This window comes from Macadamia integrifolia, chromosome 5 (genome assembly GCF_013358625.1).
Source record: "Macadamia integrifolia cultivar HAES 741 chromosome 5, SCU_Mint_v3, whole genome shotgun sequence".
Classification (NCBI taxonomy): Eukaryota; Viridiplantae; Streptophyta; class Magnoliopsida; order Proteales; family Proteaceae; genus Macadamia; species Macadamia integrifolia.
This window is the reverse complement of record NC_056561.1, coordinates 11,666,083-11,676,762: the sequence shown is the minus strand read 5'-3', so window position 1 is coordinate 11,676,762 and position 10,680 is coordinate 11,666,083. Positions and strand designations below refer to the sequence as shown.

Genomic DNA, 10,680 nt, shown 5'->3' with positions numbered 1-10,680 from the left:
TCCCTTTGAAGTTCCACTTTTTAGGTATTCCACTAGTTCTTCCCTTTCAGTACAATAGGTAGGGAGTAAAAAAACCTTTACAAATCTCTTTTATGTTAGAGATGGACCTTTACAATCTCATTTATAGGTAGAGAGTGACCTTTACAATATTTTCCAAATAAGAGAATCCCACACCAGCCTAAGTACACTCTAGACAAGTGTAAATACAAAAATAAAGTGGAATAAAAGATTCGAGTTACCTCGTGTGGTGCGTGATATGAATATGCAATAATGATATGAGCATGCACCTTAGTTGTCTTCCCAATTGATGTAGACAGTAATGGAAGACTTGTAAGCTGACTTGATTTCATCAGTTGGGAATGATCACGATGGTAGAACGCAATGGCTTAATCCTTTCCTCACTTTTTAGCTTTTGATAGTGATATTCAATGCTTGATTAATTGTTAATTTGATAAGCTATAAGTGGGATATTTATATGGGTAATTATTAATCCTAAACTAGGTAAGAAGATAATCAGATTTGGGAAAGAAATATGGCATAACGGACATATTTTTCCTCTTCCGGTAAGTTACCGGATCATGTGGCCGTTGGGTGAAATAGATATGTTGGAATTAAAAAATTATAGTTGTTGGACAGCCTCAGACCATCCGGTAGGCATTTGGCTAGTCAGGGACCTTACCAGAAGGCATCTGGTAGTTACTGGCAAGGCCCGATTGTTGCCGTTTTGTCTCTATTAGTCTAGGTCTGATGAATTCTCTGATCACAGAACTCTATCGGTAAAACCGGTTCCTATCGGTAGGGTTCTATCTTCTGGCCTAACAAACTGTGTTTATGCAAACAATCATAGCTTTCTCATATGAAATCCAATTGACCTGATTCAAGTTTTGTTGGTTCCATAACTGAATGGTCTACATTTTTTCAGTTGAGTTTGACTATAAAATCAGTCATTTAGTATGACTAAAATACCCTTAAATAGGAGCCTTGTTGTTATCTCAGAAAAAGGTTGTGTTTTGGCATTGCCAACACACTCAGGGTCTTAGGGCATTGTGAATGAGCACTACCTAGAGTCAAACTATATCATGCATGTGTTATGTAGTGCAATGCATGCAGTGTTTTATTACAACTTATTCTACACAAGATTCTACACGTTGGGTCTTTAATCTTTACTTCTTTTGTATAGGCCTTCCCGTATCTTCTCTTTGTCCTCTTATCATCTTCCAAATCTTGACGCTTTAAGGTTTTTCATGATTCTCAGGAGATCTTCATGACTCCACATCAGATATCTTGAGGTCCAGCACCTTACTTTGTGGCCCATGTCATGTTGAGGTTCTTTCTTTCACATATTACTTGGTAGATACTCATTAGAGAATACATTTGTTTGCTATCATCAAAACTAATATGGAGTTAGAACTCCGGAGGTTAGTGGCTATCCCCAACATAGTATGCTCTATTCCATAATCCAAATTCCACATCAACACATGACACAACATAATCATAACAAGATAAAAAATATCATTTCTAATTACTATTGATGACTGATGAGTCAAATTCACACACATTGAAAATTTGAAATGAGATAAGCCACATAACAACATAAGGTCGTACAGTACATATTAGTGATATTACATAACACATATAAATATATTAGACTCCATCTTAGAGACCTAGACTCTTAGTACTGAAATTAGTGTCGGGCCATATCATCATAACCACCATACTGTTGATGCTAATGTCGAAGCATGCTTTGCACTTATTAAATCACAGAGGCTAGCAATGTCATAGTATGCCGGAAGTAACACTCAAAGTCTGCCACAACAGCCCTATAAAAATCATTAGCAACATGCTGGAGATAACCTATCATTGGGTAGATATATCTAAAACTAAATGAACTGGATCGAGATCCACCACTACTGGATGGTGCCTGATGCACTGGAACCTACATCGGTATATATAGCTGTGGTGATGGAATCTCAAAGATGTTATCCACAAAACCTGACCCAATTTTTGTGTGTGATTGATCCTCATACTTAGAGGCATATGGGAAGAGTTGGCCTATGGGTGTCCCAACTTACTATAATGACTATAGTCTGAACTTATGGTCCCCATGCCATATATAGCAGACGGTGCACGCAACTGATGCCCATAAATACCACTCTTCATACTTAAGCCTCCTAGAGTGTCAGTTAAGCTCATAATAGAGATGTCCATGTAGTCCATGCTGTCATGCTTCTCTCCACCAAGTATGAATCGGCGACGTGAGCCTCTCTTGTAAGGTGTGGGGGCATGTGCACCATGGTACATATCATATGTGGATGAGAGTGTACTCAACCTCTCCTATGAATCACACCGGCTTTGGCTCCAGTTCAATGTAATGGTACCTCTCGTGCATCCCCCATCACCACCATCATTTCCACCATCATCCCCATCACCATCCCATCCTCATCCCCATCCCCATCCCCATTCACCACAGTCATCATCATCATCATCATCACCATTGCCATCACCATCACCGTCATCATCACCGTCACCATAGAGTCCACTACTAGCACCACCAGTAGGTCCTTCACCATCATCATCATCATCATCATCATCATCGCTGGAAGTGAAGGATTAAAGTATCAGTATCGGTCGCCCAAAATTAAGATACGTATCGGAGGGTATCGTATCGTATCGGAGATACACTAAAGATACATACATAAATAGATAGGAAACATTTTTTTAAACACTTTTGCGTAAAGAATTTGTTAAAAAAAAGCTATTGATAACATGTATTATGCATAAACACTAAATTGAGGGTATCGCACTAAGAATTTAAGGTTTATAGTTGTCATAAACGTAAAATCCTTGTTCCCAACCTTAATTTTCACTTTAGTTAGAGAGAAATATGGTTGGCAGCAACTTTGGAACAAAAACCCCTCAAAAAATCTTACTTTTCTGAAAAAATTACCTATCTTGGCCATTATATGACCGTAGCGCACTATTTTTGTACATATCGATACTCACTGATACGTATCGATACATACCGAAACGTACATTTCACCTCGATTTTATATTTTCCATAGAGTCATATCGATGCATATCGTATCATATCGTATCAATGTGTATTGGTGGTGTATTGATGTATATCAGTATATATCGTAGGATATATATTGATACGAAAGGATTTTAAAAATTTAATGTATCGTGTCGGTCGGCTAAATTTAAGATATGTATCGGAGGGTATCGGTATCGGTGATACTTTAAACCATGACTGGAACATGACCAAACATTTATAGGCTACACATCAACTTGGTAACTTAAGACTCGAAAGGCTTAGGTATCTGTGAAAGCGCACGGCCATTTTGAGACATGTAACCATCCAATCAATACCCATCTAACTAGCTACCATAGGGTCAGGCCTACCCCCAGCTTGATCCATAAGTGGCTCACCTCGATCCCTCACCAATTTTATAGGTTATCCTCCTCATTTGAGTCTTTTTGGAAAACATGAGCAATTTTAATTGGAATTTTAATATGGTTGGCAGCATTCCTGAATTCCTTTATTTATACATATTTCAAACATGGATACAAGTTAGTACTCAATAGAGCATTCCTTAAGACTTAGGAGACTATATTTCAAACATAACCCATCTCAATGTTGCATACTGTCTGTAGATCATGGTTAGGGATCAACTTTGCCACCACAAGCTCCACTGCTTCTAACAATATAGCATCAATTCCTAGATTGTACTTGTAGTGAAACTTCAGATTGAGATAATATGCAGCAAATTCCATAAACAACTTGTCATTGAATGTAAGTAACATTAGCTTGGACTATAGTTAAGTTAAAAAAAACTCACCAGCTTTATGCAGTGGATACATCAAATGTTTCTCCCATCTCTCCTCAATAATTTTTATATTATACTTTGCAGCCCTAGAAATGGAAGATGTCACCTTCTCCTTCATTTTCTGTATTGCAGTATACACATAAGGCAAGGTAGGCTTTCTCTCTGAGTCTACCAACCTCAAGTTAGTTACCACTGGCCCAAATATAAGAAGGACCTTCTTCCCATCTTGCCAGAATTGTTCACTAGAGATGGTGGCATGTGTTGCCTTACCTGGAGTACTTGATTCTTTCCATCCAAATCACTCCTCACTGGAAAACATGGATCTCAAACCATCCATCTTATCCCGAAAAAATCTTCAATGCATTGTAGTTGGTTGCAAATTGACTAAATCCTGGCCTTACCAAATCCCCACCGCATTCATCCCTCAATAAAGATAGCATATCCATGGTTGTAGACAAATGTGGTCACTTGTCTTGCTCATTCTATTGCTTTTCCTATTCATCAACCTCTCCCCCCACTTTCTTGAAGTTGTTGCCTCCCATTGTCCATCACAATTTGAACATTCTCTAGCCCTACCTCCATTACAACTTCCTTCAGTAACTTATATAAGTACATTGCATCCTTCTTCCCTTTGGATGCATCAACAAACTTTAAGAAGATAGTCTTCCCATCGCAATACACCATGAAGTTGATGATGGACTGTCTGGTTGGTCTAGTCCAACAAATGAATATCATAGTAACTCCATTTCATTCCCATTATGTCTTCAAGCAATTATTGTCACACCCTGTTCACACAGAACCGGACCGGTGACCGGGTTAACACCAGTTAACCCAAACCTGCCAAGATCATCTGATACAGTATCCAACCACAGCATACACACAACTAAGAAAGTGTTCATCAGTTCAGCGGAAGACTTAATTTACCTGTAATATTCCCATTATACTTGATACCCAAATTATAATACATAGTTAAGTACATGTGGGCCCGCAGGCATGATATTTACACAAAAGAATACAATTTACATATCAAGTACACAAAAGGGATCATCAAAAACACAGAGTACAGCTCAGCTCGGTATCAAAAGCAGAGCTCAGCTCGGTATCAAAAGTAAAGCTCAGCTCGGTATCAAAAGGTAAAGCTCAGCTCGGTATCAAAAATAAAGCTCAGCTCGGTATCAAAACTGTGGTCTCGCAACACAGCCCTCGCATGAGCAATCCCTGTTGTGCTCTAATTACTCGGGGACCCACCAATCCTCTCCAGGGAATTCAACTGTAGGGCCCGACCCGTGCTCTTCAGGTTGATGACCTGCAAAATCATCTAAAAGAGGTGCACACGTGGGATGAGCTCACTAGCTCAGTAAGTGAAAAGAAGGACCACACAGCAGTCCACACAACAAATCACAACCATATGCACTATATGCTATGCAATTCAATTTTAATCACATCCACCTAAACAACATTACTAAGTCTTTGGTTTAGTGCTACTACAACCACAGTGCGCGTATACTCTGGGTACAAGCCACGAACTCCATCCCGCGATACGCCCATAGGGCTGTCGGAGAAGGCCCACCGTGAGTACTTGGAAAAGTAAAACATGCCAACCACCGGCTCTCAACATAAAAATAAATGACAGAAAATAAAGGTGCTGACTCCAGCAATTTAAAAGCAGTACGATTGGCCCTCTTGAATATACCATCAGGGTTGCCGACTGTCCTAATGAACAGTCGGGCGTATGTCTAACCGCCACAGTGACCCGACAACCGTGACCACTGCTTCCCCCCAAATGGTAACCCAACACCTCAACCCCTGTTGGGAAGGGTCGTAGCACGGGAAGATGATAATCCTACACCGCATGCTCCTATATGACATAGTACGATTGTATAGTGCCTCCGCATCCCATTCCACGGGCCACCAATGCACTCGTTTCCAAGCCGACTATGGCATCTAGTCTATTAATGCATCATGCATAATGATGTCAACATTCATCACGTAAGCATATCATCATTTGGCATTGAGAAATAAACACAGCACACATGGCATAAAATATAAGGATGGCTAAGCTACATAGCATTACATGATGACATGGCTAGTCTAGATACAATTAGATGAATGCCAAACAAGCCTTGAAACAAGGCCAAATGTCCTCTCCCCACTTACCTGTAGTGTATAAAGACTCACGCCTGGTACGAGTGAGATCCGGTGCGAGAAGCGTAAGATTTGGTGAACCTTCTTTGCTTAAGAACTCGTTCAAAGACCCCAAAATCACTTCAAATCACCAATGCTCCTCCAACCGTGGAAACACTTCTTCAAATCCTTCAAAATCAACACATAAACCATCTATTAAACCTTAGATTCATTATCTCAAGGGGGATTTACGAGACCTCAAGAAACTCTACCCAAATCAAGGGTTTCATTTGGGTATGGTGAAAGTTTAAGGAACCTAGCCTTTGCTCACCTCTAAACGTAGATCTCGTGTTGGAGATCACTCTTCTGACGTCGGAATGAGAAGATCAAACCTCGGCGCCGCTGAAATCCATTTCTTCTTCCTCTTCCTTCCCTTTTCTTCTTCGTTCTCTTTTCTCTTGTCGTTTCTCTCTCCTCTTAAATCTTCCCACCAACTATTCAGTGTAATAAATGAGATATTGGAAAAAAAACACAAATCCTACTATTTATACTTTCTTAAAATCATTAGTGACACATGGGTGGGTCACTCAGGTGGGCGGATGCGCCCACCTGTGACCGCCCACTTGAGGGCCAAAACTTGGCCAACAAGTGAGATTTTGACAGAATTCGACTCTCGGCACGAATCTCACTCTTGGTATAAGATGTAATATACGTATGCACCTTAAGATACAGCTACATACCTGCTTTATCCGTACATGGCCTTATGATATGTGCATGTACACGGCTTGCGTACACCCGTGTCCTCTGGCACTGACTCGGACTTGTCCGGCCAACCGGTGTTCAAAGTTACCCTCGCCATCATGGTCCATAAGGAACCCGCCGTAACCCTCTCCGGTTCGGGTCCTGCATGGTTAAACCTGGTCAACCGTGTAATTAGACCGGGTTTAAAAAGTAGGGTATTACAACATCTTATATTAAAGAATGCATAATTTGGTTACTATTCAACATCTTCTATTAAAGAATGCATGCATTATGAGCTATTCAATATCATATAGCTATTACATATTAGTCCCCTACTTCCTATATTTTTTCTTAATTTTTTTTTACAAATAATAATATCATAATTAATAATTAACTATAGTAGAGTGAAACGAAGAACATCATTTTCATTTTAAATACACTAACAATACTTACATCATATAAAAGTAATTTTCAATACGAAACAGAAATTTTTTTTCCTATTGTTCTTTATTTTTCTGTAATTATTTAATATATTTCAGAAATCATATTAATTATTTTAGGGTAATTTACAATGCCACCCCATGGAGAATGCCAGTATTATAGGAACACCCCCTTTCTTTCACCAAATTAGACTCAGACCCCTTACCGTCAGTCTCTGTTAAGTGATGCTATGAAATGACTCTTTAAGCCTTATGAGTAAAATACACATCTGTAGCCCATTTTATATTAACCCAAAATTACCCCTCTGTATCCAATTCTCTATGCTCGACCCACAATCGAGAATGGCAGCCAATGCATAAGGATAAAGGAATGCAGAAGAGAAACAGTGGTGGTTCCTGCAATGGTAGGCAGATCTTTGGTACTGAAACTCTCCATTTCCAAATTCCAATCAAAAGAATCGAAGAACAGAGACTCTTTAATGAATAGCTTCGAACACCAAATACACTATTTTTCAAGATTTGCAAAAACAAGGTAAAAACTAAAGAATGGAATGATTTACAGCAAAGAGGAGCAAAGAGATCTGCTGTTTCTTTTTTCTGAATTTCATCGCTCACGGGGATTGAAATCATTACGTAATACCTACATTACATGGCATTAGGTTCAAATAGTGCAAATGAAATAGAGACTTCACAAAACAGAAACCATGTCGGTATCGTCTCTCAGTGGATTTGAGGCTCTGGGGTTAGGGTTCTTTCGACAGAGAAGAGAAGAAGAACACACTTGTCTTTGCCGATTGCCAAGGACGTTCTGGCTACTGTTCTCTTCTCCCCTATCTTGAAAATGTCCCTCCATCGCTTAGATGTAGATAACCCAGTCGTTAACTCGGGCAACAACACGGATGAGGACTCAGGTGTAGGATTAGGAGTTTTTGAATTGGCTTTGTCTTCTTTTGGGTCTGATGGATCAGAATGGTGTGGAAGGAGGTGGAGAGGGAGGAGGACACTGTCGAGAAAAAATTCGTCATCTGAGAGGAGTTGGGGTAGTGGGAATGAAGGGTTCCTAACCATCCAGAACTCGAATTCGGATGAGTTGGAAGCTGCTTCTCCTTTTGCCAGTACTTGGAGAAATGACTTGCAAGGTTGATGATGGAGAGGGGGTAGTGGTTTCTGGATTGAAGTTGGGTTTTTCCATGAATGGATGGAACAAAGAATGTGAGAGAGAGAGAGAGAGAACAATTATGGAACGACGCACGTCGCGGTAGACTTCCTTCCGCCGTCCTCCCCTTGCCACTCATCGTCGGTTAATGGCTGCTTGATCGCCACCGGACTGTAATCACAACTCGTTATCGGAAGTCCGAGGTGTTAAAGAGTTTCAAAAGATTTGGGGTTAGGGGTGTGTGTTTGTAAGTGAGGGTAATATCGGTACTTCAACACTTTGAAGGGTAATATGGTATTTAGAAAAAAAAATGAACTGCTGATATCAGCATTCTTGGAATATTCTATAACAGTGACTGACAGCTGGGGGTCCGAGTTTAATTTGGTGAAAGAGAAGGGGTGTTCCTATAATACTGGCATTCTCCAAGGGGTGGCATGGTAAATTACCCATTAATTTATTGACTAAAAATAAAAAATGACACTGTGAGGCCATAGATCAGCCAACAGTGACCAACATATAAAAAATGACTGACAAACATCATGTATAAATATTATTATTTTTTTTTTTTGGAATAAAATCATTTGTTTAAACAAAAAAAATATTTTTTTTCTCCATGAATCCATATATTAGTGTTACATGCATCACATATTAAAAATTTAATGTATACCAACAAGTATTGATGATGTTTCCATGAAAAAATGTGTTTGAGTAATTATTATTATTATTATTATTATTATTATTATTATTATTATTATTTTATCTAAAATGGTTCTTGAGAAGAAAAGTTACTCCAAATGTATACGAGGAGGCAATATTCTCTACTCTTTAAGCTTTAATGAGTGTAGGAATGGATATCCTCAAGAAAAAGCACCAAAATCCTTGCTTGATATATATATTTTTTTTTTCAAAAAACTAGAGAGAGAGGTGAGATCCCAGCAGGATTCAGCAAAATGGGGTCGAACTGGTGCTTTTTATATCACACGGTCTGACCCATTTGAACCGAAACCAACTCAGTTCGAGTTGGTTGGCGAGATCTCAGTCAAGATTTTTCCCTTTTTCTACCTCATCCTGCATCTAGTTTCACCATTAAGAAAAAATAAAAAAATAAATAAAAACAAAATTTGGCCAAGATCTCGGTGAGATCTTAAACCATGCCTTGGATATAAGTCCTACTATAATAGGAGATAAGCGGTGATGTGTTCTGCTATAGATAAGTTAAGATTAAGAGAATGCAATAACCACTGGAAAAAAACACTGTAATCCAAGTAAGCCAATAATATGGCAAAATATTCATAAAAGGTCAAATATTTCATAATCTGACGGTCAGATGGGGCCTGAGATTAGGATAGACACCTAACTGTGCTCTTCAATCTCTCTTCCCTCCAAAGATGCAGATCCAATGGATGCATCTGCTGTAACAAGGGATAACAGAAAATAGGAACTTTATTGCTGGTTGAGTGTAAAGACTAACAGAGAAGTAAACAATATCAAAAAAATGAGGTCAATATGGTGGCTAGATTGGCTAGAATGATAGCTTGAATCCCTACAGCCAGAATTTGTAACAATAAAGAAAACAGAGAACTTAATGAAGAATACCTGCAAATCAGTGTATGAAACCAAGACAAACTAGTATTAGAATGGTAGGTGATGAGCACATTTATGTGTGAAATCTAGGGTAGTAAAACATGCATTTTACATATTTAGAATAGAGCTACCTTGGGTTTTACTCTCTTTTTGCAGGTTTTGTATTTTCAAGGCCTTAAGGACTATTGGGTGTCATATCTTCAATTTTACACGTAAAGAGGTCCTATTTCTTTCCATGGTTGCGAAGAGGACGAAATTCTGAGCAAGATGGACTTGTTCAATTAAAAGTACACATTCGTTTGGTCACCGGTACAAATGATTATTCTTTTTGGGTCAGAAAAAGAATAATGGATCAGAACTGAACCGAGATGCAGAACCAGCCTGTTTGCAATTGTCCCAGGGGTACAAGGAATACTCCAAATTCCAACAATGATCGATGGACCACATCCTTAAGTGATTAAAGATTTGTTTTTGGTAACAACAACTACCTAGCGTAGTTGGTGAGCTATGGTGTACAAAATTCCCTTGCTCACCAAAAGGTCTCAAGTTCGAATCTCATGGTTGTTTTTCTTAGAGAATTTTGTTGAAGATTTCCTGCTTTTCACTCACTTAAAGCACTAAGGGCATGGAGGGGATTTCCACATCAAATTAGAAGCGAGGAAAATCGTGGAAGCAAGAAGAAAAAAATAAAAAAAGGAAAGGAAAATCGTGGAAGCAAGAAGAGAACAAAAAAAAAAGGAAAGAAAAAAAAAAAAAACAGAACAACGCATGATATTTTCTTCTCATCTAAGAGTCAAAATTGGTACCC

At 38.9% G+C, this 10,680-nt stretch overlaps 1 pseudogene; it reads right to left on the bottom strand.

The window, feature by feature from the left end:
- Nucleotides 1–3,615: 3,615 nt before the first annotated feature.
- LOC122077883 overlaps nucleotides 3,616–10,680 on the bottom strand; it is a 20,598-nt pseudogene continuing 13,533 nt past the window's right edge.